Below are 23,420 nucleotides of genomic sequence, written 5' to 3'. Positions count from 1 at the left end.
TTGAATCCTACGCCAGAACGGCCCCGGCAGCGCGAATGTCTCGGGCCGTCGAGGTCTGCTGCTTTGTCATAAAAGGGAGTTTCGAAGGGCATGTCATGGGTGCGATCATACCAGCACTAATGCACCGGATCCCATCAAAACTCCGCAGTTAAGCGTGCTTGGGCGAGAGTAGTACTAGGATGGGTGACCCCCTGGGAAGTCCTCGTGTTGCACCCCTTTTATTTTTTGCCCGCTTTTTTATTTTTTGATAATATTTATTTTTAATTTTTTGGCTTTTGGCTTTTTCTCTTCGGATAATTTTTTTCCCCCGACAATAAACTGGGTCCGGAGACTGGCGGTGCCATGCCGCATAGCGGAACAGCGTGTTGAATCCTACGCCAGAACGGCCCCGGCAGCGCGAATGTCTCGGGCCGTCGAGGTCTGCTACTTTGTCATAAAAGGGATTTTCGAAGGGCATGTCTTGGGTGCGATCATACCAGCACTAATGCACCGGATCCCATCAGAACTCCGCAGTTAAGCGTGCTTGGGCGAGAGTAGTACTAGGATGGGTGACCCCCTGGGAAGTCCTCGTGTTGCACCCCTTTTATTTTTTGATAACATTTATTTTTTATTTTTCGGCTTTTGGCTTTTCCTCTTCGGATAATTTTTTTCCCCCGAAAATAAACTGAGTCCGGAGACTGGCGGTGCCATGCCGCATAGCGGAACAGCGCGTTGAATCCTACGCCAGAACGGCCCCGGCAGCGCGAATGTCTCGGGCCGTCGAGGTCTGCTGCTTTGTCATAAAAGGGAGTTTCGAAGGGCATGTCATGGGTGCGATCATACCAGCACTAATGCACCGGATCCCATCAGAACTCCGCAGTTAAGCGTGCTTGGGCGAGAGTAGTACTAGGATGGGTGACCCCCTGGGAAGTCCTCGTGTTGCACCCCTTTTATTTTTTGCCCGCTTTTTTATTTTTTGATAACATTTATTTTTTATTTTTCGGCTTTTGGCTTTTCCTCTTCGGATAATTTTTTTCCCCCGAAAATAAACTGAGTCCGGAGACTGGCGGTGCCATGCCGCATAGCGGAACAGCGTGTTGAATCCTACGCCAGAACGGCCCCGGCAGCGCGAATGTCTCGGGCCGTCGAGGTCTGCTACTTTGTCATAAAAGGGAGTTTCGAAGGGCATGTCTTGGGTGCGATCATACCAGCACTAATGCACCGGATCCCATCAGAACTCCGCAGTTAAGCGTGCTTGGGCGAGAGTAGTACTAGGATGGGTGACCCCCTGGGAAGTCCTCGTGTTGCACCCCTTTTATTTTTTGATAACATTTATTTTTTATTTTTCGGCTTTTGGCTTTTCCTCTTCGGATAATTTTTTTCCCCCGAAAATAAACTGAGTCCGGAGACTGGCGGTGCCATGCCGCATAGCGGAACAGCGCGTTGAATCCTACGCCAGAACGGCCCCGGCAGCGCGAATGTCTCGGGCCGTCGAGGTCTGCTGCTTTGTCATAAAAGGGAGTTTCGAAGGGCATGTCATGGGTGCGATCATACCAGCACTAATGCACCGGATCCCATCAGAACTCCGCAGTTAAGCGTGCTTGGGCAAGAGTAGTACTAGGATGGGTGACCCCCTGGGAAGTCCTCGTGTTGCACCCCTTTTATTTTTTGCCCGCTTTTTTATTTTTTGATAATATTTATTTTTAATTTTTTGGCTTTTGGCTTTTCCTCTTCGGATAATTTTTTTCCCCCGACAATAAACTGGGTCCGGAGACTGGCGGTGCCATGCCGCATAGCGGAACAGCGTGTTGAATCCTACGCCAGAACGGCCCCGGCAGCGCGAATGTCTCGGGCCGTCGAGGTCTGCTACTTTGTCATAAAAGGGAGTTTCGAAGGGCATGTCTTGGGTGCGATCATACCAGCACTAATGCACCGGATCCCATCAGAACTCCGCAGTTAAGCGTGCTTGGGCGAGAGTAGTACTAGGATGGGTGACCCCCTGGGAAGTCCTCGTGTTGCACCCCTTTTATTTTTTGATAACATTTATTTTTTATTTTTCGGCTTTTGGCTTTTCCTCTTCGGATAATTTTTTTCCCCCGAAAATAAACTGAGTCCGGAGACTGGCGGTGCCATGCCGCATAGCGGAACAGCGCGTTGAATCCTACGCCAGAACGGCCCCGGCAGCGCGAATGTCTCGGGCCGTCGAGGTCTGCTGCTTTGTCATAAAAGGGAGTTTCGAAGGGCATGTCATGGGTGCGATCATACCAGCACTAATGCACCGGATCCCATCAGAACTCCGCAGTTAAGCGTGCTTGGGCGAGAGTAGTACTAGGATGGGTGACCCCCTGGGAAGTCCTCGTGTTGCACCCTTTTTATTTTTTTCTCCACTTTTTTATTTTTTGATGATATTTATTTTTAATTTTTCGGCTTTTGGCTTTTCCTCTTCGGATAATTTTTTTCCCCCGAAAATAAACTGAGTCCGGAGACTGGCGGTGCCATGCCGCATAGCGGGAATAGCGCGTTGAATCCTACGCCAGAACGGCCCCGGCGGCGCGAATGTCTCGGGCCGTCGAGGTCTGCTGCTTTGTCATAAAAGGGAGTTTCGATGGGCATGTCATGGGTGCGATCATACCAGCACTAATGCACCGGATCCCATCAGAACTCCGCAGTTAAGCGTGCTTGGGCGAGAGTAGTACTAGGATGGGTGACCCCCTGGGAAGTCCTCGTGTTGCACCCCTTTTATTTTCTGCCCGCTTTTTTATTTTTTGATAATATTTATTTTTAATTTTTCGGCTTTTGGCTTTTCCTCTTCGGATAATTTTTTTCCTCCGAAAATAAACTGAGTCCGGAGACTGGCGGTGCCATGCCGCATAGCGGAACAGCGCGTTGAATCCTACGCCAGAACGGCCCCGGCAGCACGAATGTCTCGGGCCGTCGCGGTCTGCTGCTTTGTCATAAAAGGGAGTTTCGAAGGGCATGTCATGGGTGCGATCATACCAGCACTAATGCACCGGATCCCATCATAACTCCGCAGTTAGGCGTGCTTGGGCGAGAGAAGTACTAGGATGGGTGACCCCCTGGGAAGTCCTCGTGTTGCACCCTTTTTATTTTTTGCCCGCTTTTTTATTTTTTGATAATATTTATTTTTAATTTTTTGGCTTTTGGCTTTTCCTCTTCGGATAATTTTTTCCCCCCGAAAATAAACTGAGTCCGGAGACTGGCGGTGCCATGCCGCATAGCGGAACAGCGCGTTGAATCCTACGCCAGAACGGCCCCGGCAGCGCGAATGTCTCGGGCCGTCGAGGTCTGCTGCTTTGTCATAAAAGGGAGTTTCGAAGGGCATGTCATGGGTGCGATCATACCAGCACTAATGCACCGGATCCCATCAGAACTCCGCAGTTAAGCGTGCTTGGGCGAGAGTAGTACTAGAATGGGTGACCCCCTGGGAAGTCCTCGTGTTGCACCCCTTTTATTTTTTGCCCGCTTTTTTATTTTTTGATAACATTTATTTTTTATTTTTCGGCTTTTGGCTTTTCCTCTTCGGATAATTTTTTTCCCCCGAAAATAAACTGAGTCCGGAGACTGGCGGTGCCATGCCGCATAGCGGAACAGTGCGTTGAATCCTACGCCAGAACGGCCCCGGCAGCGCGAATGTCTCGGGCCGTCGAGGTCTGCTGCTTTGTCATAAAAGGGAGTTTCGAAGGGCATGTCATGGGTGCGATCATACCAGCACTAATGCACCGGATCCCATCAGAACTCCGCAGTTAAGCGTGCTTGGGCGAGAGTAGTACTAGGATGGGTGACCCCCTGGGAAGTCCTCGTGTTGCACCCCTTTTATTTTTTGCCCCCTTTTTTATTTTTTGATAACATTTATTTTTTATTTTTCGGCTTTTGGCTTTTCCTCTTCGGATAATTTTTTTCCCCCGAAAATAAACTGAGTCCGGAGACTGGCGGTGCCATGCCGCAAAGCGGAACAGCGTGTTGAATCCTACGCTAGAACGGCCCCGGCAGCGCGAATGTCTCGGGCCGTCGAGGTCTGCTACTTTGTCATAAAAGGGAGTTTCGAAGGGCATGTCTTGGGTGCGATCATACCAGCACTAATGCACCGGATCCTATCAGAACTCCGCAGTTAAGCGTGCTTGGGCGAGAGTAGTACTAGGATGGGTGACCCCCTAGGAAGTCCTCATGTTGCACCCTTTTTATTTTTTGCCCGCTTTTTTATTTTTTGATAATATTTATTTTTAATTTTTTGGCTTTTGGCTTTTCCTCTTCGGATAATTTTTTTCCCCCGACAATAAACTGGGTCCGGAGACTGGCGGTGCCATGCCGCATAGCGGGACCACCGCGTTGAATCCTACGCCAGAACGGCCCCGGCAGCGCGAATGTCTCGGGCCGTCGAGGTCTGCTGCTTTGTCATAAAAGGGAGTTTCGAAGGGCATATCATGGGTGCGATCATACCAGCACTAATGCACCGGATCCCATCAGAACTCCGCAGTTAAGCGTGCTTGGGCGAGAGTAGTACTAGGATGGGTGACCCCCTGGGAAGTCCTCGTGTTGCACCCCTTTTATTTTTTGCCCGCTTTTTTCTTTTTTGATAACATTTATTTTTAATTTTTTGGCTTTTGGCTTTTCCTCTTCGGATAATTTTTTTCCCTCGAAAATAAACTGAGTCCGGAGACTCGCGGTGCCATGCCGCATAGCGGAACAGCGCATTGAATCCTACGCCAGAACGGCCCCGGCAGCGCGAATGTCTCGGGCCGTCGAGGTCTGCTGCTTTGTCATAAAAGGGTGTTTCGATGGGCATGTCATGGGTGCGATCATACCAGCACTAATGCACCGGATCCCATCAGAACTCCGCAGTTAAGCGTGCTTGGGCGAGAGTAGTACTAGGATGGGTGACCCCCTGGGAAGTCCTCGTGTTGCACCCCTTTTATTTTTTGCCCGCTTTTTTATTTTTTGATAATATTTATTTTTAATTTTTCGGCTTTTGGCTTTTCCTCTTCGGATAATTTTTTTTCCCCCGAAAATAAACTGAGTCCGGAGACTCGCGGTGTCATGCCGCATAGCGGAACAGCGCGTTGAATCCTACGCCAGAACGGCCCCGGCAGCGCGAATGTCTCGGGCCGTCGAGGTCTGCTGCTTTGTCATAAAAGGGAGTTTCGAAGGGCATGTCATGGGTGTGATCATACCAGCACTAATGCACCGGATCCCATCAGAACTCCGCAGTTAAGCGTGCTTGGGCGAGAGTAGCACTAGGATGGGTGACCCCCTGGGAAGTCCTCGTGTTGCACCCTTTTTATTTTTTTCTCCACTTTTTTATTTTTTGATAATATTTATTTTTAATTTTTCGGCTTTTGGCTTTTCCTCTTCGGATAATTTTTTTCCCCCGAAAATAAACTGAGTCCGGAGACTGGCGGTGCCATGCCGCATAGCGGAACAGCGCGTTGAATCCTACGCCAGAACGGCCCCGGCAGCGCGAATGTCTCGGGCCGTCGAGGTCTGCTGCTTTGTCATAAAAGGGAGTTTCGAAGGGCATGTCATGGGTGCGATCATACCAGCACTAATGCACCGGATCCCATCAGAACTCCACAGTTAAGCGTGCTTGGGCGAGAGTAGTACTAGGATGGGTGACCCCCTGGGAAGTCCTCGTGTTGCACCCCTTTTATTTTTTGCCCGCTTTTTTATTTTTTGATAACATTTATTTTTTATTTTTCGGCTTTTGGCTTTTCCTCTTCGGATAATTTTTTTCCCCCGAAAATAAACTGAGTCCGGAGACTGGCGGTGCCATGCCGCATAGCGGAACAGCGCGTTGAATCCTACGCCAGAACGGCCCCGGCAGCGCGAATGTCTCGGGCCGTCGAGGTCTGCTGCTTTGTCATAAAAGGGAGTTTCGAAGGGCATGTCATGGGTGCGATCATACCAGCACTAATGCACCGGATCCCATCAGAACTCCGCAGTTAAGCGTGCTTGGGCGAGAGTAGTACTAGGATGGGTGACCCCCTGGGAAGTCCTCGTGTTGCACCCCTTTTATTTTTTGCCCGCTTTTTTATTTTTTGATAACATTTATTTTTTATTTTTCGGCTTTTGGCTTTTCCTCTTCGGATAATTTTTTTCCCCCGAAAATAAACTGAGTCCGGAGACTGGCGGTGCCATGCCGCATAGCGGAACAGCGTGTTGAATCCTACGCCAGAACGGCCCCGGCAGCGCGAATGTCTCGGGCCGTCGAGGTCTGCTACTTTGTCATAAAAGGGAGTTTCGAAGGGCATGTCTTGGGTGCGATCATACCAGCACTAATGCACCGGATCCCATCAGAACTCCGCAGTTAAGCGTGCTTGGGCGAGAGTAGTACTAGGATGGGTGACCCCCTGGGAAGTCCTCGTGTTGCACCCCTTTTATTTTTTGATAACATTTATTTTTTATTTTTCGGCTTTTGGCTTTTCCTCTTCGGATAATTTTTTTCCCCCGAAAATAAACTGAGTCCGGAGACTGGCGGTGCCATGCCGCATAGCGGAACAGCGCGTTGAATCCTACGCCAGAACGGCCCCGGCAGCGCGAATGTCTCGGGCCGTCGAGGTCTGCTGCTTTGTCATAAAAGGGAGTTTCGAAGGGCATGTCATGGGTGCGATCATACCAGCACTAATGCACCGGATCCCATCAGAACTCCGCAGTTAAGCGTGCTTGGGCAAGAGTAGTACTAGGATGGGTGACCCCCTGGGAAGTCCTCGTGTTGCACCCCTTTTATTTTTTGCCCGCTTTTTTATTTTTTGATAATATTTATTTTTAATTTTTTGGCTTTTGGCTTTTCCTCTTCGGATAATTTTTTTCCCCCGACAATAAACTGGGTCCGGAGACTGGCGGTGCCATGCCGCATAGCGGAACAGCGTGTTGAATCCTACGCCAGAACGGCCCCGGCAGCGCGAATGTCTCGGGCCGTCGAGGTCTGCTACTTTGTCATAAAAGGGAGTTTCGAAGGGCATGTCTTGGGTGCGATCATACCAGCACTAATGCACCGGATCCCATCAGAACTCCGCAGTTAAGCGTGCTTGGGCGAGAGTAGTACTAGGATGGGTGACCCCCTGGGAAGTCCTCGTGTTGCACCCCTTTTATTTTTTGATAACATTTATTTTTTATTTTTCGGCTTTTGGCTTTTCCTCTTCGGATAATTTTTTTCCCCCGAAAATAAACTGAGTCCGGAGACTGGCGGTGCCATGCCGCATAGCGGAACAGCGCGTTGAATCCTACGCCAGAACGGCCCCGGCAGCGCGAATGTCTCGGGCCGTCGAGGTCTGCTGCTTTGTCATAAAAGGGAGTTTCGAAGGGCATGTCATGGGTGCGATCATACCAGCACTAATGCACCGGATCCCATCAGAACTCCGCAGTTAAGCGTGCTTGGGCGAGAGTAGTACTAGGATGGGTGACCCCCTGGGAAGTCCTCGTGTTGCACCCTTTTTATTTTTTTCTCCACTTTTTTATTTTTTGATGATATTTATTTTTAATTTTTCGGCTTTTGGCTTTTCCTCTTCGGATAATTTTTTTCCCCCGAAAATAAACTGAGTCCGGAGACTGGCGGTGCCATGCCGCATAGCGGGAATAGCGCGTTGAATCCTACGCCAGAACGGCCCCGGCGGCGCGAATGTCTCGGGCCGTCGAGGTCTGCTGCTTTGTCATAAAAGGGAGTTTCGATGGGCATGTCATGGGTGCGATCATACCAGCACTAATGCACCGGATCCCATCAGAACTCCGCAGTTAAGCGTGCTTGGGCGAGAGTAGTACTAGGATGGGTGACCCCCTGGGAAGTCCTCGTGTTGCACCCCTTTTATTTTCTGCCCGCTTTTTTATTTTTTGATAATATTTATTTTTAATTTTTCGGCTTTTGGCTTTTCCTCTTCGGATAATTTTTTTCCTCCGAAAATAAACTGAGTCCGGAGACTGGCGGTGCCATGCCGCATAGCGGAACAGCGCGTTGAATCCTACGCCAGAACGGCCCCGGCAGCACGAATGTCTCGGGCCGTCGCGGTCTGCTGCTTTGTCATAAAAGGGAGTTTCGAAGGGCATGTCATGGGTGCGATCATACCAGCACTAATGCACCGGATCCCATCATAACTCCGCAGTTAGGCGTGCTTGGGCGAGAGAAGTACTAGGATGGGTGACCCCCTGGGAAGTCCTCGTGTTGCACCCTTTTTATTTTTTGCCCGCTTTTTTATTTTTTGATAATATTTATTTTTAATTTTTTGGCTTTTGGCTTTTCCTCTTCGGATAATTTTTTCCCCCCGAAAATAAACTGAGTCCGGAGACTGGCGGTGCCATGCCGCATAGCGGAACAGCGCGTTGAATCCTACGCCAGAACGGCCCCGGCAGCGCGAATGTCTCGGGCCGTCGAGGTCTGCTGCTTTGTCATAAAAGGGAGTTTCGAAGGGCATGTCATGGGTGCGATCATACCAGCACTAATGCACCGGATCCCATCAGAACTCCGCAGTTAAGCGTGCTTGGGCGAGAGTAGTACTAGAATGGGTGACCCCCTGGGAAGTCCTCGTGTTGCACCCCTTTTATTTTTTGCCCGCTTTTTTATTTTTTGATAACATTTATTTTTTATTTTTCGGCTTTTGGCTTTTCCTCTTCGGATAATTTTTTTCCCCCGAAAATAAACTGAGTCCGGAGACTGGCGGTGCCATGCCGCATAGCGGAACAGTGCGTTGAATCCTACGCCAGAACGGCCCCGGCAGCGCGAATGTCTCGGGCCGTCGAGGTCTGCTGCTTTGTCATAAAAGGGAGTTTCGAAGGGCATGTCATGGGTGCGATCATACCAGCACTAATGCACCGGATCCCATCAGAACTCCGCAGTTAAGCGTGCTTGGGCGAGAGTAGTACTAGGATGGGTGACCCCCTGGGAAGTCCTCGTGTTGCACCCCTTTTATTTTTTGCCCCCTTTTTTATTTTTTGATAACATTTATTTTTTATTTTTCGGCTTTTGGCTTTTCCTCTTCGGATAATTTTTTTCCCCCGAAAATAAACTGAGTCCGGAGACTGGCGGTGCCATGCCGCAAAGCGGAACAGCGTGTTGAATCCTACGCTAGAACGGCCCCGGCAGCGCGAATGTCTCGGGCCGTCGAGGTCTGCTACTTTGTCATAAAAGGGAGTTTCGAAGGGCATGTCTTGGGTGCGATCATACCAGCACTAATGCACCGGATCCTATCAGAACTCCGCAGTTAAGCGTGCTTGGGCGAGAGTAGTACTAGGATGGGTGACCCCCTAGGAAGTCCTCATGTTGCACCCTTTTTATTTTTTGCCCGCTTTTTTATTTTTTGATAATATTTATTTTTAATTTTTTGGCTTTTGGCTTTTCCTCTTCGGATAATTTTTTTCCCCCGACAATAAACTGGGTCCGGAGACTGGCGGTGCCATGCCGCATAGCGGGACCACCGCGTTGAATCCTACGCCAGAACGGCCCCGGCAGCGCGAATGTCTCGGGCCGTCGAGGTCTGCTGCTTTGTCATAAAAGGGAGTTTCGAAGGGCATATCATGGGTGCGATCATACCAGCACTAATGCACCGGATCCCATCAGAACTCCGCAGTTAAGCGTGCTTGGGCGAGAGTAGTACTAGGATGGGTGACCCCCTGGGAAGTCCTCGTGTTGCACCCCTTTTATTTTTTGCCCGCTTTTTTCTTTTTTGATAACATTTATTTTTAATTTTTTGGCTTTTGGCTTTTCCTCTTCGGATAATTTTTTTCCCTCGAAAATAAACTGAGTCCGGAGACTCGCGGTGCCATGCCGCATAGCGGAACAGCGCATTGAATCCTACGCCAGAACGGCCCCGGCAGCGCGAATGTCTCGGGCCGTCGAGGTCTGCTGCTTTGTCATAAAAGGGTGTTTCGATGGGCATGTCATGGGTGCGATCATACCAGCACTAATGCACCGGATCCCATCAGAACTCCGCAGTTAAGCGTGCTTGGGCGAGAGTAGTACTAGGATGGGTGACCCCCTGGGAAGTCCTCGTGTTGCACCCCTTTTATTTTTTGCCCGCTTTTTTATTTTTTGATAATATTTATTTTTAATTTTTCGGCTTTTGGCTTTTCCTCTTCGGATAATTTTTTTTCCCCCGAAAATAAACTGAGTCCGGAGACTCGCGGTGTCATGCCGCATAGCGGAACAGCGCGTTGAATCCTACGCCAGAACGGCCCCGGCAGCGCGAATGTCTCGGGCCGTCGAGGTCTGCTGCTTTGTCATAAAAGGGAGTTTCGAAGGGCATGTCATGGGTGTGATCATACCAGCACTAATGCACCGGATCCCATCAGAACTCCGCAGTTAAGCGTGCTTGGGCGAGAGTAGCACTAGGATGGGTGACCCCCTGGGAAGTCCTCGTGTTGCACCCTTTTTATTTTTTTCTCCACTTTTTTATTTTTTGATAATATTTATTTTTAATTTTTCGGCTTTTGGCTTTTCCTCTTCGGATAATTTTTTTCCCCCGAAAATAAACTGAGTCCGGAGACTGGCGGTGCCATGCCGCATAGCGGAACAGCGCGTTGAATCCTACGCCAGAACGGCCCCGGCAGCGCGAATGTCTCGGGCCGTCGAGGTCTGCTGCTTTGTCATAAAAGGGAGTTTCGAAGGGCATGTCATGGGTGCGATCATACCAGCACTAATGCACCGGATCCCATCAGAACTCCACAGTTAAGCGTGCTTGGGCGAGAGTAGTACTAGGATGGGTGACCCCCTGGGAAGTCCTCGTGTTGCACCCCTTTTATTTTTTGCCCGCTTTTTTATTTTTTGATAACATTTATTTTTTATTTTTCGGCTTTTGGCTTTTCCTCTTCGGATAATTTTTTTCCCCCGAAAATAAACTGAGTCCGGAGACTGGCGGTGCCATGCCGCATAGCGGAACAGCGCGTTGAATCCTACGCCAGAACGGCCCCGGCAGCGCGAATGTCTCGGGCCGTCGAGGTCTGCTGCTTTGTCATAAAAGGGAGTTTCGAAGGGCATGTCATGGGTGCGATCATACCAGCACTAATGCACCGGATCCCATCAGAACTCCGCAGTTAAGCGTGCTTGGGCGAGAGTAGTACTAGGATGGGTGACCCCCTGGGAAGTCCTCGTGTTGCACCCCTTTTATTTTTTGCCCGCTTTTTTATTTTTTGATAATATTTATTTTTAATTTTTTGGCTTTTGGCTTTTTCTCTTCGGATAATTTTTTTCCCCCGACAATAAACTGGGTCCGGAGACTGGCGGTGCCATGCCGCATAGCGGAACAGCGTGTTGAATCCTACGCCAGAACGGCCCCGGCAGCGCGAATGTCTCGGGCCGTCGAGGTCTGCTACTTTGTCATAAAAGGGATTTTCGAAGGGCATGTCTTGGGTGCGATCATACCAGCACTAATGCACCGGATCCCATCAGAACTCCGCAGTTAAGCGTGCTTGGGCGAGAGTAGTACTAGGATGGGTGACCCCCTGGGAAGTCCTCGTGTTGCACCCCTTTTATTTTTTGATAACATTTATTTTTTATTTTTCGGCTTTTGGCTTTTCCTCTTCGGATAATTTTTTTCCCCCGAAAATAAACTGAGTCCGGAGACTGGCGGTGCCATGCCGCATAGCGGAACAGCGCGTTGAATCCTACGCCAGAACGGCCCCGGCAGCGCGAATGTCTCGGGCCGTCGAGGTCTGCTGCTTTGTCATAAAAGGGAGTTTCGAAGGGCATGTCATGGGTGCGATCATACCAGCACTAATGCACCGGATCCCATCAGAACTCCGCAGTTAAGCGTGCTTGGGCGAGAGTAGTACTAGGATGGGTGACCCCCTGGGAAGTCCTCGTGTTGCACCCCTTTTATTTTTTGCCCGCTTTTTTATTTTTTGATAACATTTATTTTTTATTTTTCGGCTTTTGGCTTTTCCTCTTCGGATAATTTTTTTCCCCCGAAAATAAACTGAGTCCGGAGACTGGCGGTGCCATGCCGCATAGCGGAACAGCGTGTTGAATCCTACGCCAGAACGGCCCCGGCAGCGCGAATGTCTCGGGCCATCGAGGTCTGCTACTTTGTCATAAAAGGGAGTTTCGAAGGGCATGTCTTGGGTGCGATCATACCAGCACTAATGCACCGGATCCCATCAGAACTCCGCAGTTAAGCGTGCTTGGGCGAGAGTAGTACTAGGATGGGTGACCCCCTGGGAAGTCCTCGTGTTGCACCCCTTTTATTTTTTGATAACATTTATTTTTTATTTTTCGGCTTTTGGCTTTTCCTCTTCGGATAATTTTTTTCCCCCGAAAATAAACTGAGTCCGGAGACTGGCGGTGCCATGCCGCATAGCGGAACAGCGCGTTGAATCCTACGCCAGAACGGCCCCGGCAGCGCGAATGTCTCGGGCCGTCGAGGTCTGCTGCTTTGTCATAAAAGGGAGTTTCGAAGGGCATGTCATGGGTGCGATCATACCAGCACTAATGCACCGGATCCCATCAGAACTCCGCAGTTAAGCGTGCTTGGGCGAGAGTAGTACTAGGATGGGTGACCCCCTGGGAAGTCCTCGTGTTGCACCCCTTTTATTTTTTGCCCGCTTTTTTATTTTTTGATAATATTTATTTTTAATTTTTTGGCTTTTGGCTTTTCCTCTTCGGATAATTTTTTTCCCCCGACAATAAACTGGGTTCGGAGACTGGCGGTGCCATGCCGCATAGCGGGACCAGCGCGTTGAATCCTACGCCAGAACGGCCCTGGCAGCGCGAATGTCTCAGGCCGTCGAGGTCTGCTGCTTTGTCATAAAAGGGAGTTTCGAAGGGCATATCATGGGTGCGATCATACCAGCACTAATGCACCGGATCCCATCAGAACTCCGCAGTTAAGCGTGCTTGGGCGAGAGTAGTACTAGGATGGGTGACCCCCTGGGAAGTCCTCGTGTTGCCCCCCTTTTATTTTTTGCCCGCTTTTTTCTTTTTTGATAACATTTATTTTTAATTTTTTGGCTTTTGGCTTTTCCTCTTCGGATAATTTTTTTCCCTCGAAAATAAACTGAGTCCGGAGACTCGCGGTGCCATGCCGCATAGCGGAACAGCGCATTGAATCCTACGCCAGAACGGCCTCGGCAGCGCGAATGTCTCGGGCCGTCGAGGTCTGCTGCTTTGTCATAAAAGGGAGTTTCGAAGGGCATGTCATGGGTGCGATCATACCAGCACTAATGCACCGGATCCCATCAGAACTCCGCAGTTAAGCGTGCTTGGGCGAGAGTAGTACTAGGATGGGTGACGCCCTGGGAAGTCCTCGTGTTGCACCCCTTTTATTTTTTGCCCGCTTTTTTATTTTTTGATAACATTTATTTTTTATTTTTCGGCTTTTGGCTTTTCCTCTTCGGATAATTTTTTTCCCCCGAAAATAAACTGAGTCCGGAGACTGGCGGTGCCATGCCGCATAGCGGAACAGTGCGTTGAATCCTACGCCAGAACGGCCCCGGCAGCGCGAATGTCTCGGGCCGTCGAGGTCTGCTGCTTTGTCATAAAAGGGAGTTTCGAAGGGCATGTCATGGGTGCGATCATACCAGCACTAATGCACCGGATCCCATCAGAACTCCGCAGTTAAGCGTGCTTGGGCGAGAGTAGTACTAGGATGGGTGACCCCCTGGGAAGTCCTCGTGTTGCACCCCTTTTATTTTTTGCCCCCTTTTTTATTTTTTGATAACATTTATTTTTTATTTTTCGGCTTTTGGCTTTTCCTCTTCGGATAATTTTTTTCCCCCGAAAATAAACTGAGTCCGGAGACTGGCGGTGCCATGCCGCAAAGCGGAACAGCGTGTTGAATCCTACGCTAGAACGGCCCCGGCAGCGCGAATGTCTCGGGCCGTCGAGGTCTGCTACTTTGTCATAAAAGGGAGTTTCGAAGGGCATGTCTTGGGTGCGATCATACCAGCACTAATGCACCGGATCCTATCAGAACTCCGCAGTTAAGCGTGCTTGGGCGAGAGTAGTACTAGGATGGGTGACCCCCTAGGAAGTCCTCATGTTGCACCCTTTTTATTTTTTGCCCGCTTTTTTATTTTTTGATAATATTTATTTTTAATTTTTTGGCTTTTGGCTTTTCCTCTTCGGATAATTTTTTTCCCCCGACAATAAACTGGGTCCGGAGACTGGCGGTGCCATGCCGCATAGCGGGACCACCGCGTTGAATCCTACGCCAGAACGGCCCCGGCAGCGCGAATGTCTCGGGCCGTCGAGGTCTGCTGCTTTGTCATAAAAGGGAGTTTCGAAGGGCATATCATGGGTGCGATCATACCAGCACTAATGCACCGGATCCCATCAGAACTCCGCAGTTAAGCGTGCTTGGGCGAGAGTAGTACTAGGATGGGTGACCCCCTGGGAAGTCCTCGTGTTGCACCCCTTTTATTTTTTGCCCGCTTTTTTCTTTTTTGATAACATTTATTTTTAATTTTTTGGCTTTTGGCTTTTCCTCTTCGGATAATTTTTTTCCCTCGAAAATAAACTGAGTCCGGAGACTCGCGGTGCCATGCCGCATAGCGGAACAGCGCATTGAATCCTACGCCAGAACGGCCCCGGCAGCGCGAATGTCTCGGGCCGTCGAGGTCTGCTGCTTTGTCATAAAAGGGTGTTTCGATGGGCATGTCATGGGTGCGATCATACCAGCACTAATGCACCGGATCCCATCAGAACTCCGCAGTTAAGCGTGCTTGGGCGAGAGTAGTACTAGGATGGGTGACCCCCTGGGAAGTCCTCGTGTTGCACCCCTTTTATTTTTTGCCCGCTTTTTTATTTTTTGATAATATTTATTTTTAATTTTTCGGCTTTTGGCTTTTCCTCTTCGGATAATTTTTTTTCCCCCGAAAATAAACTGAGTCCGGAGACTCGCGGTGTCATGCCGCATAGCGGAACAGCGCGTTGAATCCTACGCCAGAACGGCCCCGGCAGCGCGAATGTCTCGGGCCGTCGAGGTCTGCTGCTTTGTCATAAAAGGGAGTTTCGAAGGGCATGTCATGGGTGTGATCATACCAGCACTAATGCACCGGATCCCATCAGAACTCCGCAGTTAAGCGTGCTTGGGCGAGAGTAGCACTAGGATGGGTGACCCCCTGGGAAGTCCTCGTGTTGCACCCTTTTTATTTTTTTCTCCACTTTTTTATTTTTTGATAATATTTATTTTTAATTTTTCGGCTTTTGGCTTTTCCTCTTCGGATAATTTTTTTCCCCCGAAAATAAACTGAGTCCGGAGACTGGCGGTGCCATGCCGCATAGCGGAACAGCGCGTTGAATCCTACGCCAGAACGGCCCCGGCAGCGCGAATGTCTCGGGCCGTCGAGGTCTGCTGCTTTGTCATAAAAGGGAGTTTCGAAGGGCATGTCATGGGTGCGATCATACCAGCACTAATGCACCGGATCCCATCAGAACTCCACAGTTAAGCGTGCTTGGGCGAGAGTAGTACTAGGATGGGTGACCCCCTGGGAAGTCCTCGTGTTGCACCCCTTTTATTTTTTGCCCGCTTTTTTATTTTTTGATAACATTTATTTTTTATTTTTCGGCTTTTGGCTTTTCCTCTTCGGATAATTTTTTTCCCCCGAAAATAAACTGAGTCCGGAGACTGGCGGTGCCATGCCGCATAGCGGAACAGCGCGTTGAATCCTACGCCAGAACGGCCCCGGCAGCGCGAATGTCTCGGGCCGTCGAGGTCTGCTGCTTTGTCATAAAAGGGAGTTTCGAAGGGCATGTCATGGGTGCGATCATACCAGCACTAATGCACCGGATCCCATCAGAACTCCGCAGTTAAGCGTGCTTGGGCGAGAGTAGTACTAGGATGGGTGACCCCCTGGGAAGTCCTCGTGTTGCACCCCTTTTATTTTTTGCCCGCTTTTTTATTTTTTGATAATATTTATTTTTAATTTTTTGGCTTTTGGCTTTTTCTCTTCGGATAATTTTTTTCCCCCGACAATAAACTGGGTCCGGAGACTGGCGGTGCCATGCCGCATAGCGGAACAGCGTGTTGAATCCTACGCCAGAACGGCCCCGGCAGCGCGAATGTCTCGGGCCGTCGAGGTCTGCTACTTTGTCATAAAAGGGATTTTCGAAGGGCATGTCTTGGGTGCGATCATACCAGCACTAATGCACCGGATCCCATCAGAACTCCGCAGTTAAGCGTGCTTGGGCGAGAGTAGTACTAGGATGGGTGACCCCCTGGGAAGTCCTCGTGTTGCACCCCTTTTATTTTTTGATAACATTTATTTTTTATTTTTCGGCTTTTGGCTTTTCCTCTTCGGATAATTTTTTTCCCCCGAAAATAAACTGAGTCCGGAGACTGGCGGTGCCATGCCGCATAGCGGAACAGCGCGTTGAATCCTACGCCAGAACGGCCCCGGCAGCGCGAATGTCTCGGGCCGTCGAGGTCTGCTGCTTTGTCATAAAAGGGAGTTTCGAAGGGCATGTCATGGGTGCGATCATACCAGCACTAATGCACCGGATCCCATCAGAACTCCGCAGTTAAGCGTGCTTGGGCGAGAGTAGTACTAGGATGGGTGACCCCCTGGGAAGTCCTCGTGTTGCACCCCTTTTATTTTTTGCCCGCTTTTTTATTTTTTGATAACATTTATTTTTTATTTTTCGGCTTTTGGCTTTTCCTCTTCGGATAATTTTTTTCCCCCGAAAATAAACTGAGTCCGGAGACTGGCGGTGCCATGCCGCATAGCGGAACAGCGTGTTGAATCCTACGCCAGAACGGCCCCGGCAGCGCGAATGTCTCGGGCCATCGAGGTCTGCTACTTTGTCATAAAAGGGAGTTTCGAAGGGCATGTCTTGGGTGCGATCATACCAGCACTAATGCACCGGATCCCATCAGAACTCCGCAGTTAAGCGTGCTTGGGCGAGAGTAGTACTAGGATGGGTGACCCCCTGGGAAGTCCTCGTGTTGCACCCCTTTTATTTTTTGATAACATTTATTTTTTATTTTTCGGCTTTTGGCTTTTCCTCTTCGGATAATTTTTTTCCCCCGAAAATAAACTGAGTCCGGAGACTGGCGGTGCCATGCCGCATAGCGGAACAGCGCGTTGAATCCTACGCCAGAACGGCCCCGGCAGCGCGAATGTCTCGGGCCGTCGAGGTCTGCTGCTTTGTCATAAAAGGGAGTTTCGAAGGGCATGTCATGGGTGCGATCATACCAGCACTAATGCACCGGATCCCATCAGAACTCCGCAGTTAAGCGTGCTTGGGCGAGAGTAGTACTAGGATGGGTGACCCCCTGGGAAGTCCTCGTGTTGCACCCCTTTTATTTTTTGCCCGCTTTTTTATTTTTTGATAATATTTATTTTTAATTTTTTGGCTTTTGGCTTTTCCTCTTCGGATAATTTTTTTCCCCCGACAATAAACTGGGTTCGGAGACTGGCGGTGCCATGCCGCATAGCGGGACCAGCGCGTTGAATCCTACGCCAGAACGGCCCTGGCAGCGCGAATGTCTCAGGCCGTCGAGGTCTGCTGCTTTGTCATAAAAGGGAGTTTCGAAGGGCATATCATGGGTGCGATCATACCAGCACTAATGCACCGGATCCCATCAGAACTCCGCAGTTAAGCGTGCTTGGGCGAGAGTAGTACTAGGATGGGTGACCCCCTGGGAAGTCCTCGTGTTGCCCCCCTTTTATTTTTTGCCCGCTTTTTTCTTTTTTGATAACATTTATTTTTAATTTTTTGGCTTTTGGCTTTTCCTCTTCGGATAATTTTTTTCCCTCGAAAATAAACTGAGTCCGGAGACTCGCGGTGCCATGCCGCATAGCGGAACAGCGCATTGAATCCTACGCCAGAACGGCCTCGGCAGCGCGAATGTCTCGGGCCGTCGAGGTCTGCTGCTTTGTCATAAAAGGGAGTTTCGAAGGGCATGTCATGGGTGCGATCATACCAGCACTAATGCACCGGATCCCATCAGAACTCCGCAGTTAAGCGTGCTTGGGCGAGAGTAGTACTAGGATGGGTGACGCCCTGGGAAGTCCTCGTGTTGCACCCCTTTTATTTTTTGCCCGCTTTTTTATTTTTTGATAACATTTATTTTTTATTTTTCGGCTTTTGGCTTTTCCTCTTCGGATAATTTTTTTCCCCCGAAAATAAACTGAGTCCGGAGACTGGCGGTGCCATGCCGCATAGCGGAACAGCGTGTTGAATCGTACGCCAGAACGGCCCCGGCAGCGCGAATGTCTCGGGCCGTCGAGGTCTGCTACTTTGTCATAAAAGGGAGTTTCGAAGGGCATGTCTTGGGTGCGATCATACCAGCACTAATGCACCGGATCCTATCAGAACTCCGCAGTTAAGCGTGCTTGGGCGAGAGTAGTACTAGGATGGGTGACCCCCTGGGAAGTCCTCATGTTGCACCCTTTTTATTTTTTGCCCGCTTTTTTATTTTTTGATAATATTTATTTTTAATTTTTTGGCTTTTGGCTTTTCCTCTTCGGATAATTTTTTTCCCCCGACAATAAACTGGGTCCGGAGACTGGCGGTGCCATGCCGCATAGCGGGACCAGCACGTTGAATCCTACGCCAGAACGGCCCCGGCAGCGCGAATGTCTCGGGCCGTCGAGGTCTGCTGCTTTGTCATAAAAGGGAGTTTCGAAGGGCATATCATTGGTGCGATCATACCAGCACTAATGCACCGGATCCCATCAGAACTCCGCAGTTAAGCGTGCTTGGGCGAGAGTAGTACTAGGATGGGTGACCCCCTGGGAAGTCCTCGTGTTGCACCCCTTTTATTTTTTGCCCGCTTTTTTCTTTTTTGATAACATTTATTTTTAATTTTTTGGCTTTTGGCTTTTCCTCTTCGGATAATTTTTTTCCCTCGAAAATAAACTGAGTCCGGAGACTCGCGGTGCCATGCCGCATAGCGGAACAGCGCATTGAATCCTACGCCAGAACGGCCCCGGCAGCGCGAATGTCTCGGGCCGTCGAGGTCTGCTGCTTTGTCATAAAAGGGTGTTTCGATGGGCATGTCATGGGTGCGATCATACCAGCACTAATGCACCGGATCCCATCAGAACTCCGCAGTTAAGCGTGCTTGGGCGAGAGTAGTATTAGGATGGGTGACCCCCTGGGAAGTCCTCGTGTTGCACCCCTTTTATTTTTTGCCCCCTTTTTTATTTTTTGATAACATTTATTTTTTATTTTTCGGCTTTTGGCTTTTCCTCTTCGGATAATTTTTTTCCCCCGAAAATAAACTGAGTCCGGAGACTGGCGGTGCCATGCCGCAAAGCGGAACAGCGTGTTGAATCCTACGCTAGAACGGCCCCGGCAGCGCGAATGTCTCGGGCCGTCGAGGTCTGCTACTTTGTCATAAAAGGGAGTTTCGAAGGGCATGTCTTGGGTGCGATCATACCAGCACTAATGCACCGGATCCCATCATAACTCCGCAGTTAGGCGTGCTTGGGCGAGAGAAGTACTAGGATGGGTGACCCCCTGGGAAGTCCTCGTGTTGCACCCTTTTTATTTTTTGCCCGCTTTTTTATTTTTTGATAATATTTATTTTTAATTTTTTGGCTTTTGGCTTTTCCTCTTCGGATAATTTTTTCCCCCCGAAAATAAACTGAGTCCGGAGACTGGCGGTGCCATGCCGCATAGCGGAACAGCGCGTTGAATCCTACGCCAGAACGGCCCCGGCAGCACGAATGTCTCGGGCCGTCGCGGTCTGCTGCTTTGTCATAAAAGGGAGTTTCGAAGGGCATGTCATGGGTGCGATCATACCAGCACTAATGCACCGGATCCCATCATAACTCCGCAGTTAGGCGTGCTTGGGCGAGAGAAGTACTAGGATGGGTGACCCCCTGGGAAGTCCTCGTGTTGCACCCTTTTTATTTTTTGCCCGCTTTTTTATTTTTTGATAATATTTATTTTTAATTTTTTGGCTTTTGGCTTTTCCTCTTCGGATAATTTTTTCCCCCCGAAAATAAACTGAGTCCGGAGACTGGCGGTGCCATGCCGCATAGCGGAACAGCGCGTTGAATCCTACGCCAGAACGGCCCCGGCAGCGCGAATGTCTCGGGCCGTCGAGGTCTGCTGCTTTGTCATAAAAGGGAGTTTCGAAGGGCATGTCATGGGTGCGATCATACCAGCACTAATGCACCGGATCCCATCAGAACTCCGCAGTTAAGCGTGCTTGGGCGAGAGTAGTACTAGAATGGGTGACCCCCTGGGAAGTCCTCGTGTTGCACCCCTTTTATTTTTTGCCCGCTTTTTTATTTTTTGATAACATTTATTTTTTATTTTTCGGCTTTTGGCTTTTCCTCTTCGGATAATTTTTTTCCCCCGAAAATAAACTGAGTCCGGAGACTGGCGGTGCCATGCCGCATAGCGGAACAGCGCGTTGAATCCTACGCCAGAACGGCCCCGGCAGCGCGAATGTCTCGGGCCGTCGAGGTCTGCTGCTTTGTCATAAAAGGGAGTTTCGAAGGGCATGTCATGGGTGCGATCATACCAGCACTAATGCACCGGATCCCATCAGAACTCCGCAGTTAAGCGTGCTTGGGCGAGAGTAGTACTAGGATGGGTGACCCCCTGGGAAGTCCTCGTGTTGCACCCCTTTTATTTTTTGCCCCCTTTTTTATTTTTTGATAACATTTATTTTTTATTTTTCGGCTTTTGGCTTTTCCTCTTCGGATAATTTTTTTCCCCCGAAAATAAACTGAGTCCGGAGACTGGCGGTGCCATGCCGCAAAGCGGAACAGCGTGTTGAATCCTACGCTAGAACGGCCCCGGCAGCGCGAATGTCTCGGGCCGTCGAGGTCTGCTACTTTGTCATAAAAGGGAGTTTCGAAGGGCATGTCTTGGGTGCGATCATACCAGCACTAATGCACCGGATCCTATCAGAACTCCGCAGTTAAGCGTGCTTGGGCGAGAGTAGTACTAGGATGGGTGACCCCCTAGGAAGTCCTCATGTTGCACCCTTTTTATTTTTTGCCCGCTTTTTTATTTTTTGATAATATTTATTTTTAATTTTTTGGCTTTTGGCTTTTCCTCTTCGGATAATTTTTTTCCCCCGACAATAAACTGGGTCCGGAGACTGGCGGTGCCATGCCGCATAGCGGGACCAGCGCGTTGAATCCTACGCCAGAACGGCCCCGGCAGCGCGAATGTCTCGGGCCGTCGAGGTCTGCTGCTTTGTCATAAAAGGGAGTTTCGAAGGGCATATCATGGGTGCGATCATACCAGCACTAATGCACCGGATCCCATCAGAACTCCGCAGTTAAGCGTGCTTGGGCGAGAGTAGTACTAGGATGGGTGACCCCCTGGGAAGTCCTCGTGTTGCACCCCTTTTATTTTTTGCCCGCTTTTTTCTTTTTTGATAACATTTATTTTTAATTTTTTGGCTTTTGGCTTTTCCTCTTCGGATAATTTTTTTCCCTCGAAAATAAACTGAGTCCGGAGACTCGCGGTGCCATGCCGCATAGCGGAACAGCGCATTGAATCCTACGCCAGAACGGCCCCGGCAGCGCGAATGTCTCGGGCCGTCGAGGTCTGCTGCTTTGTCATAAAAGGGTGTTTCGATGGGCATGTCATGGGTGCGATCATACCAGCACTAATGCACCGGATCCCATCAGAACTCCGCAGTTAAGCGTGCTTGGGCGAGAGTAGTACTAGGATGGGTGACCCCCTGGGAAGTCCTCGTGTTGCACCCCTTTTATTTTTTGCCCGCTTTTTTATTTTTTGATAATATTTATTTTTAATTTTTCGGCTTTTGGCTTTTCCTCTTCGGATAATTTTTTTTCCCCCGAAAATAAACTGAGTCCGGAGACTCGCGGTGTCATGCCGCATAGCGGAACAGCGCGTTGAATCCTACGCCAGAACGGCCCCGGCAGCGCGAATGTCTCGGGCCGTCGAGGTCTGCTGCTTTGTCATAAAAGGGAGTTTCGAAGGGCATGTCATGGGTGTGATCATACCAGCACTAATGCACCGGATCCCATCAGAACTCCGCAGTTAAGCGTGCTTGGGCGAGAGTAGTACTAGGATGGGTGGCCCCCTGGGAAGTCCTCGTGTTGCACCCCTTTTATTTTTTGCCCGCTTTTTTCTTTTTTGATAACATTTATTTTTAATTTTTTGGCTTTTGGCTTTTCCTCTTCGGATAATTTTTTTCCCCCGAAAATAAACTGAGTCCGGAGACTGGCGGTGCCATGCCGCATAGCGGAACAGCGTGTTGAATCCTACGCCAGAACGGCCCCGGCAGCGCGAATGTCTCGGGCCGTCGAGGTCTGCTACTTTGTCATAAAAGGGAGTTTCGAAGGGCATGTCTTGGGTGCGATCATACCAGCACTAATGCACCGGATCCCATCAGAACTCCGCAGTTAAGCGTGCTTGGGCGAGAGTAGTACTAGGATGGGTGACCCCCTGGGAAGTCCTCGTGTTGCACCCCTTTTATTTTTTGATAACATTTATTTTTTATTTTTCGGCTTTTGGCTTTTCCTCTTCGGATAATTTTTTTCCCCCGAAAATAAACTGAGTCCGGAGACTGGCGGTGCCATGCCGCATAGCGGAACAGCGCGTTGAATCCTACGCCAGAACGGCCCCGGCAGCGCGAATGTCTCGGGCCGTCGAGGTCTGCTGCTTTGTCATAAAAGGGAGTTTCGAAGGGCATGTCATGGGTGCGATCATACCAGCACTAATGCACCGGATCCCATCAGAACTCCGCAGTTAAGCGTGCTTGGGCGAGAGTAGTACTAGGATGGGTGACCCCCTGGGAAGTCCTCGTGTTGCACCCCTTTTATTTTTTGCCCGCTTTTTTATTTTTTGATAATATTTATTTTTAATTTTTTGGCTTTTGGCTTTTCCTCTTCGGATAATTTTTTTCCCCCGACAATAAACTGGGTCCGGAGACTGGCGGTGCCATGCCGCATAGCGGGACCAGCGCGTTGAATCCTACGCCAGAACGGCCCTGGCAGCGCGAATGTCTCAGGCCGTCGAGGTCTGCTGCTTTGTCATAAAAGGGAGTTTCGAAGGGCATATCATGGGTGCGATCATACCAGCACTAATGCACCGGATCCCATCAGAACTCCGCAGTTAAGCGTGCTTGGGCGAGAGTAGTACTAGGATGGGTGACCCCCTGGGAAGTCCTCGTGTTGCCCCCCTTTTATTTTTTGCCCGCTTTTTTCTTTTTTGATAACATTTATTTTTAATTTTTTGGCTTTTGGCTTTTCCTCTTCGGATAATTTTTTTCCCTCGAAAATAAACTGAGTCCGGAGACTCGCGGTGCCATGCCGCATAGCGGAACAGCGCATTGAATCCTACGCCAGAACGGCCTCGGCAGCGCGAATGTCTCGGGCCGTCGAGGTCTGCTGCTTTGTCATAAAAGGGAGTTTCGAAGGGCATGTCATGGGTGCGATCATACCAGCACTAATGCACCGGATCCCATCAGAACTCCGCAGTTAAGCGTGCTTGGGCGAGAGTAGTACTAGGATGGGTGACGCCCTGGGAAGTCCTCGTGTTGCACCCCTTTTATTTTTTGCCC

At 49.7% G+C, this 23,420-nt stretch overlaps 61 non-coding genes and 4 pseudogenes across 61 annotated transcripts; all 65 read left to right on the top strand.

Annotated features, from left to right (window-relative positions):
- Positions 1–97: 97 nt before the first annotated feature.
- LOC149763501 (5S ribosomal RNA) lies at positions 98–216 on the top strand. Its single transcript, XR_016404676.1, has one exon. It is a non-coding gene; the product is annotated as a 5S ribosomal RNA (ribosomal RNA).
- A 246-nt stretch (positions 217–462) lies between these two features.
- Positions 463–581, top strand: LOC149763500 (5S ribosomal RNA). The gene has a single exon (XR_016410821.1). It is a non-coding gene; the product is annotated as a 5S ribosomal RNA (ribosomal RNA).
- A 227-nt stretch (positions 582–808) lies between these two features.
- LOC149763499 (5S ribosomal RNA) lies at positions 809–927 on the top strand. The gene has a single exon (XR_016410820.1). It is a non-coding gene; the product is annotated as a 5S ribosomal RNA (ribosomal RNA).
- A 246-nt stretch (positions 928–1,173) lies between these two features.
- Positions 1,174–1,292, top strand: LOC149763498 (5S ribosomal RNA). The gene has a single exon (XR_016410818.1). It is a non-coding gene; the product is annotated as a 5S ribosomal RNA (ribosomal RNA).
- A 227-nt stretch (positions 1,293–1,519) lies between these two features.
- Positions 1,520–1,638, top strand: LOC149763497 (5S ribosomal RNA). Its single transcript, XR_016403169.1, has one exon. It is a non-coding gene; the product is annotated as a 5S ribosomal RNA (ribosomal RNA).
- Positions 1,639–1,884: 246 nt separating this feature from the next.
- LOC149763496 (5S ribosomal RNA) lies at positions 1,885–2,003 on the top strand. The gene has a single exon (XR_016410817.1). It is a non-coding gene; the product is annotated as a 5S ribosomal RNA (ribosomal RNA).
- A 227-nt stretch (positions 2,004–2,230) lies between these two features.
- Positions 2,231–2,349, top strand: LOC149763495 (5S ribosomal RNA). The gene has a single exon (XR_016412238.1). It is a non-coding gene; the product is annotated as a 5S ribosomal RNA (ribosomal RNA).
- Positions 2,350–2,597: 248 nt separating this feature from the next.
- Positions 2,598–2,716, top strand: LOC149763494 (5S ribosomal RNA). The gene has a single exon (XR_016410816.1). It is a non-coding gene; the product is annotated as a 5S ribosomal RNA (ribosomal RNA).
- Positions 2,717–2,962: 246 nt separating this feature from the next.
- On the top strand, positions 2,963–3,081 carry LOC149763493 (5S ribosomal RNA; annotated as a pseudogene).
- A 246-nt stretch (positions 3,082–3,327) lies between these two features.
- Positions 3,328–3,446, top strand: LOC149763492 (5S ribosomal RNA). Its single transcript, XR_016400511.1, has one exon. It is a non-coding gene; the product is annotated as a 5S ribosomal RNA (ribosomal RNA).
- A 246-nt stretch (positions 3,447–3,692) lies between these two features.
- Positions 3,693–3,811, top strand: LOC149763491 (5S ribosomal RNA). Its single transcript, XR_016410815.1, has one exon. It is a non-coding gene; the product is annotated as a 5S ribosomal RNA (ribosomal RNA).
- A 246-nt stretch (positions 3,812–4,057) lies between these two features.
- Positions 4,058–4,176, top strand: LOC149763490 (5S ribosomal RNA). The gene has a single exon (XR_016408805.1). It is a non-coding gene; the product is annotated as a 5S ribosomal RNA (ribosomal RNA).
- A 247-nt stretch (positions 4,177–4,423) lies between these two features.
- On the top strand, positions 4,424–4,542 carry LOC149763489 (5S ribosomal RNA). Its single transcript, XR_016410814.1, has one exon. It is a non-coding gene; the product is annotated as a 5S ribosomal RNA (ribosomal RNA).
- A 246-nt stretch (positions 4,543–4,788) lies between these two features.
- Positions 4,789–4,907, top strand: LOC149763488 (5S ribosomal RNA). Its single transcript, XR_016410813.1, has one exon. It is a non-coding gene; the product is annotated as a 5S ribosomal RNA (ribosomal RNA).
- Positions 4,908–5,154: 247 nt separating this feature from the next.
- Positions 5,155–5,273, top strand: LOC149763487 (5S ribosomal RNA). Its single transcript, XR_016405383.1, has one exon. It is a non-coding gene; the product is annotated as a 5S ribosomal RNA (ribosomal RNA).
- Positions 5,274–5,520: 247 nt separating this feature from the next.
- LOC149763486 (5S ribosomal RNA) lies at positions 5,521–5,639 on the top strand. The gene has a single exon (XR_016403234.1). It is a non-coding gene; the product is annotated as a 5S ribosomal RNA (ribosomal RNA).
- Positions 5,640–5,885: 246 nt separating this feature from the next.
- Positions 5,886–6,004, top strand: LOC149763485 (5S ribosomal RNA). The gene has a single exon (XR_016410812.1). It is a non-coding gene; the product is annotated as a 5S ribosomal RNA (ribosomal RNA).
- A 246-nt stretch (positions 6,005–6,250) lies between these two features.
- LOC149763484 (5S ribosomal RNA) lies at positions 6,251–6,369 on the top strand. The gene has a single exon (XR_016410811.1). It is a non-coding gene; the product is annotated as a 5S ribosomal RNA (ribosomal RNA).
- Positions 6,370–6,596: 227 nt separating this feature from the next.
- LOC149763483 (5S ribosomal RNA) lies at positions 6,597–6,715 on the top strand. The gene has a single exon (XR_016403167.1). It is a non-coding gene; the product is annotated as a 5S ribosomal RNA (ribosomal RNA).
- A 246-nt stretch (positions 6,716–6,961) lies between these two features.
- On the top strand, positions 6,962–7,080 carry LOC149763482 (5S ribosomal RNA). Its single transcript, XR_016410810.1, has one exon. It is a non-coding gene; the product is annotated as a 5S ribosomal RNA (ribosomal RNA).
- Positions 7,081–7,307: 227 nt separating this feature from the next.
- LOC149763481 (5S ribosomal RNA) lies at positions 7,308–7,426 on the top strand. Its single transcript, XR_016412237.1, has one exon. It is a non-coding gene; the product is annotated as a 5S ribosomal RNA (ribosomal RNA).
- Positions 7,427–7,674: 248 nt separating this feature from the next.
- Positions 7,675–7,793, top strand: LOC149763480 (5S ribosomal RNA). Its single transcript, XR_016410809.1, has one exon. It is a non-coding gene; the product is annotated as a 5S ribosomal RNA (ribosomal RNA).
- Positions 7,794–8,039: 246 nt separating this feature from the next.
- On the top strand, positions 8,040–8,158 carry LOC149763479 (5S ribosomal RNA; annotated as a pseudogene).
- Positions 8,159–8,404: 246 nt separating this feature from the next.
- LOC149763478 (5S ribosomal RNA) lies at positions 8,405–8,523 on the top strand. Its single transcript, XR_016400510.1, has one exon. It is a non-coding gene; the product is annotated as a 5S ribosomal RNA (ribosomal RNA).
- A 246-nt stretch (positions 8,524–8,769) lies between these two features.
- On the top strand, positions 8,770–8,888 carry LOC149763477 (5S ribosomal RNA). Its single transcript, XR_016410807.1, has one exon. It is a non-coding gene; the product is annotated as a 5S ribosomal RNA (ribosomal RNA).
- A 246-nt stretch (positions 8,889–9,134) lies between these two features.
- On the top strand, positions 9,135–9,253 carry LOC149763476 (5S ribosomal RNA). The gene has a single exon (XR_016408804.1). It is a non-coding gene; the product is annotated as a 5S ribosomal RNA (ribosomal RNA).
- Positions 9,254–9,500: 247 nt separating this feature from the next.
- LOC149763475 (5S ribosomal RNA) lies at positions 9,501–9,619 on the top strand. The gene has a single exon (XR_016410806.1). It is a non-coding gene; the product is annotated as a 5S ribosomal RNA (ribosomal RNA).
- A 246-nt stretch (positions 9,620–9,865) lies between these two features.
- LOC149763474 (5S ribosomal RNA) lies at positions 9,866–9,984 on the top strand. The gene has a single exon (XR_016410805.1). It is a non-coding gene; the product is annotated as a 5S ribosomal RNA (ribosomal RNA).
- A 247-nt stretch (positions 9,985–10,231) lies between these two features.
- On the top strand, positions 10,232–10,350 carry LOC149763473 (5S ribosomal RNA). Its single transcript, XR_016405382.1, has one exon. It is a non-coding gene; the product is annotated as a 5S ribosomal RNA (ribosomal RNA).
- Positions 10,351–10,597: 247 nt separating this feature from the next.
- On the top strand, positions 10,598–10,716 carry LOC149763472 (5S ribosomal RNA). The gene has a single exon (XR_016403233.1). It is a non-coding gene; the product is annotated as a 5S ribosomal RNA (ribosomal RNA).
- Positions 10,717–10,962: 246 nt separating this feature from the next.
- LOC149763471 (5S ribosomal RNA) lies at positions 10,963–11,081 on the top strand. The gene has a single exon (XR_016410804.1). It is a non-coding gene; the product is annotated as a 5S ribosomal RNA (ribosomal RNA).
- A 246-nt stretch (positions 11,082–11,327) lies between these two features.
- On the top strand, positions 11,328–11,446 carry LOC149763470 (5S ribosomal RNA). Its single transcript, XR_016410803.1, has one exon. It is a non-coding gene; the product is annotated as a 5S ribosomal RNA (ribosomal RNA).
- A 227-nt stretch (positions 11,447–11,673) lies between these two features.
- LOC149763469 (5S ribosomal RNA) lies at positions 11,674–11,792 on the top strand. The gene has a single exon (XR_016410801.1). It is a non-coding gene; the product is annotated as a 5S ribosomal RNA (ribosomal RNA).
- Positions 11,793–12,038: 246 nt separating this feature from the next.
- LOC149763468 (5S ribosomal RNA) lies at positions 12,039–12,157 on the top strand. Its single transcript, XR_016410800.1, has one exon. It is a non-coding gene; the product is annotated as a 5S ribosomal RNA (ribosomal RNA).
- A 227-nt stretch (positions 12,158–12,384) lies between these two features.
- Positions 12,385–12,503, top strand: LOC149763467 (5S ribosomal RNA). Its single transcript, XR_016410799.1, has one exon. It is a non-coding gene; the product is annotated as a 5S ribosomal RNA (ribosomal RNA).
- Positions 12,504–12,750: 247 nt separating this feature from the next.
- Positions 12,751–12,869, top strand: LOC149763466 (5S ribosomal RNA). The gene has a single exon (XR_016402473.1). It is a non-coding gene; the product is annotated as a 5S ribosomal RNA (ribosomal RNA).
- Positions 12,870–13,115: 246 nt separating this feature from the next.
- Positions 13,116–13,234, top strand: LOC149763465 (5S ribosomal RNA). Its single transcript, XR_016404955.1, has one exon. It is a non-coding gene; the product is annotated as a 5S ribosomal RNA (ribosomal RNA).
- Positions 13,235–13,480: 246 nt separating this feature from the next.
- On the top strand, positions 13,481–13,599 carry LOC149763464 (5S ribosomal RNA). The gene has a single exon (XR_016410798.1). It is a non-coding gene; the product is annotated as a 5S ribosomal RNA (ribosomal RNA).
- Positions 13,600–13,845: 246 nt separating this feature from the next.
- On the top strand, positions 13,846–13,964 carry LOC149763463 (5S ribosomal RNA). Its single transcript, XR_016408803.1, has one exon. It is a non-coding gene; the product is annotated as a 5S ribosomal RNA (ribosomal RNA).
- Positions 13,965–14,211: 247 nt separating this feature from the next.
- Positions 14,212–14,330, top strand: LOC149763462 (5S ribosomal RNA). Its single transcript, XR_016410797.1, has one exon. It is a non-coding gene; the product is annotated as a 5S ribosomal RNA (ribosomal RNA).
- Positions 14,331–14,576: 246 nt separating this feature from the next.
- Positions 14,577–14,695, top strand: LOC149763461 (5S ribosomal RNA). The gene has a single exon (XR_016410795.1). It is a non-coding gene; the product is annotated as a 5S ribosomal RNA (ribosomal RNA).
- A 247-nt stretch (positions 14,696–14,942) lies between these two features.
- On the top strand, positions 14,943–15,061 carry LOC149763460 (5S ribosomal RNA). Its single transcript, XR_016405380.1, has one exon. It is a non-coding gene; the product is annotated as a 5S ribosomal RNA (ribosomal RNA).
- A 247-nt stretch (positions 15,062–15,308) lies between these two features.
- On the top strand, positions 15,309–15,427 carry LOC149763459 (5S ribosomal RNA). The gene has a single exon (XR_016403232.1). It is a non-coding gene; the product is annotated as a 5S ribosomal RNA (ribosomal RNA).
- Positions 15,428–15,673: 246 nt separating this feature from the next.
- LOC149763458 (5S ribosomal RNA) lies at positions 15,674–15,792 on the top strand. The gene has a single exon (XR_016410794.1). It is a non-coding gene; the product is annotated as a 5S ribosomal RNA (ribosomal RNA).
- Positions 15,793–16,038: 246 nt separating this feature from the next.
- LOC149763457 (5S ribosomal RNA) lies at positions 16,039–16,157 on the top strand. The gene has a single exon (XR_016410793.1). It is a non-coding gene; the product is annotated as a 5S ribosomal RNA (ribosomal RNA).
- Positions 16,158–16,384: 227 nt separating this feature from the next.
- LOC149763456 (5S ribosomal RNA) lies at positions 16,385–16,503 on the top strand. Its single transcript, XR_016410792.1, has one exon. It is a non-coding gene; the product is annotated as a 5S ribosomal RNA (ribosomal RNA).
- Positions 16,504–16,749: 246 nt separating this feature from the next.
- LOC149763455 (5S ribosomal RNA) lies at positions 16,750–16,868 on the top strand. Its single transcript, XR_016410791.1, has one exon. It is a non-coding gene; the product is annotated as a 5S ribosomal RNA (ribosomal RNA).
- Positions 16,869–17,095: 227 nt separating this feature from the next.
- LOC149763454 (5S ribosomal RNA) lies at positions 17,096–17,214 on the top strand. The gene has a single exon (XR_016410790.1). It is a non-coding gene; the product is annotated as a 5S ribosomal RNA (ribosomal RNA).
- Positions 17,215–17,461: 247 nt separating this feature from the next.
- LOC149763453 (5S ribosomal RNA) lies at positions 17,462–17,580 on the top strand. The gene has a single exon (XR_016402472.1). It is a non-coding gene; the product is annotated as a 5S ribosomal RNA (ribosomal RNA).
- Positions 17,581–17,826: 246 nt separating this feature from the next.
- On the top strand, positions 17,827–17,945 carry LOC149763452 (5S ribosomal RNA). The gene has a single exon (XR_016404954.1). It is a non-coding gene; the product is annotated as a 5S ribosomal RNA (ribosomal RNA).
- A 246-nt stretch (positions 17,946–18,191) lies between these two features.
- On the top strand, positions 18,192–18,310 carry LOC149763451 (5S ribosomal RNA). The gene has a single exon (XR_016407469.1). It is a non-coding gene; the product is annotated as a 5S ribosomal RNA (ribosomal RNA).
- Positions 18,311–18,557: 247 nt separating this feature from the next.
- LOC149763450 (5S ribosomal RNA) lies at positions 18,558–18,676 on the top strand. Its single transcript, XR_016401879.1, has one exon. It is a non-coding gene; the product is annotated as a 5S ribosomal RNA (ribosomal RNA).
- Positions 18,677–18,922: 246 nt separating this feature from the next.
- Positions 18,923–19,041, top strand: LOC149763449 (5S ribosomal RNA). Its single transcript, XR_016401551.1, has one exon. It is a non-coding gene; the product is annotated as a 5S ribosomal RNA (ribosomal RNA).
- A 246-nt stretch (positions 19,042–19,287) lies between these two features.
- Positions 19,288–19,406, top strand: LOC149763448 (5S ribosomal RNA; annotated as a pseudogene).
- Positions 19,407–19,652: 246 nt separating this feature from the next.
- On the top strand, positions 19,653–19,771 carry LOC149763447 (5S ribosomal RNA; annotated as a pseudogene).
- A 246-nt stretch (positions 19,772–20,017) lies between these two features.
- On the top strand, positions 20,018–20,136 carry LOC149763446 (5S ribosomal RNA). Its single transcript, XR_016400509.1, has one exon. It is a non-coding gene; the product is annotated as a 5S ribosomal RNA (ribosomal RNA).
- A 246-nt stretch (positions 20,137–20,382) lies between these two features.
- Positions 20,383–20,501, top strand: LOC149763445 (5S ribosomal RNA). The gene has a single exon (XR_016410789.1). It is a non-coding gene; the product is annotated as a 5S ribosomal RNA (ribosomal RNA).
- A 246-nt stretch (positions 20,502–20,747) lies between these two features.
- Positions 20,748–20,866, top strand: LOC149763444 (5S ribosomal RNA). Its single transcript, XR_016408802.1, has one exon. It is a non-coding gene; the product is annotated as a 5S ribosomal RNA (ribosomal RNA).
- A 247-nt stretch (positions 20,867–21,113) lies between these two features.
- Positions 21,114–21,232, top strand: LOC149763443 (5S ribosomal RNA). The gene has a single exon (XR_016410788.1). It is a non-coding gene; the product is annotated as a 5S ribosomal RNA (ribosomal RNA).
- A 246-nt stretch (positions 21,233–21,478) lies between these two features.
- On the top strand, positions 21,479–21,597 carry LOC149763442 (5S ribosomal RNA). Its single transcript, XR_016410787.1, has one exon. It is a non-coding gene; the product is annotated as a 5S ribosomal RNA (ribosomal RNA).
- Positions 21,598–21,844: 247 nt separating this feature from the next.
- On the top strand, positions 21,845–21,963 carry LOC149763441 (5S ribosomal RNA). Its single transcript, XR_016402612.1, has one exon. It is a non-coding gene; the product is annotated as a 5S ribosomal RNA (ribosomal RNA).
- Positions 21,964–22,209: 246 nt separating this feature from the next.
- On the top strand, positions 22,210–22,328 carry LOC149763440 (5S ribosomal RNA). Its single transcript, XR_016410786.1, has one exon. It is a non-coding gene; the product is annotated as a 5S ribosomal RNA (ribosomal RNA).
- Positions 22,329–22,555: 227 nt separating this feature from the next.
- On the top strand, positions 22,556–22,674 carry LOC149763439 (5S ribosomal RNA). Its single transcript, XR_016410784.1, has one exon. It is a non-coding gene; the product is annotated as a 5S ribosomal RNA (ribosomal RNA).
- Positions 22,675–22,921: 247 nt separating this feature from the next.
- LOC149763438 (5S ribosomal RNA) lies at positions 22,922–23,040 on the top strand. The gene has a single exon (XR_016402471.1). It is a non-coding gene; the product is annotated as a 5S ribosomal RNA (ribosomal RNA).
- A 246-nt stretch (positions 23,041–23,286) lies between these two features.
- LOC149763437 (5S ribosomal RNA) lies at positions 23,287–23,405 on the top strand. The gene has a single exon (XR_016404953.1). It is a non-coding gene; the product is annotated as a 5S ribosomal RNA (ribosomal RNA).
- Positions 23,406–23,420: the final 15 nt, after the last annotated feature.

Source organism: Phoenix dactylifera, chromosome 4, assembly GCF_051530095.1.
Source record: "Phoenix dactylifera cultivar Ajwa chromosome 4, Ajwa_hap1_PhDact_Kaust_v1.1, whole genome shotgun sequence".
Lineage (NCBI taxonomy): Eukaryota > Viridiplantae > Streptophyta > Magnoliopsida > Arecales > Arecaceae > Phoenix > Phoenix dactylifera.
The sequence above is the reverse complement of the archived record's forward strand: the minus strand, read 5'-3'. Positions and strand labels throughout refer to the sequence as shown.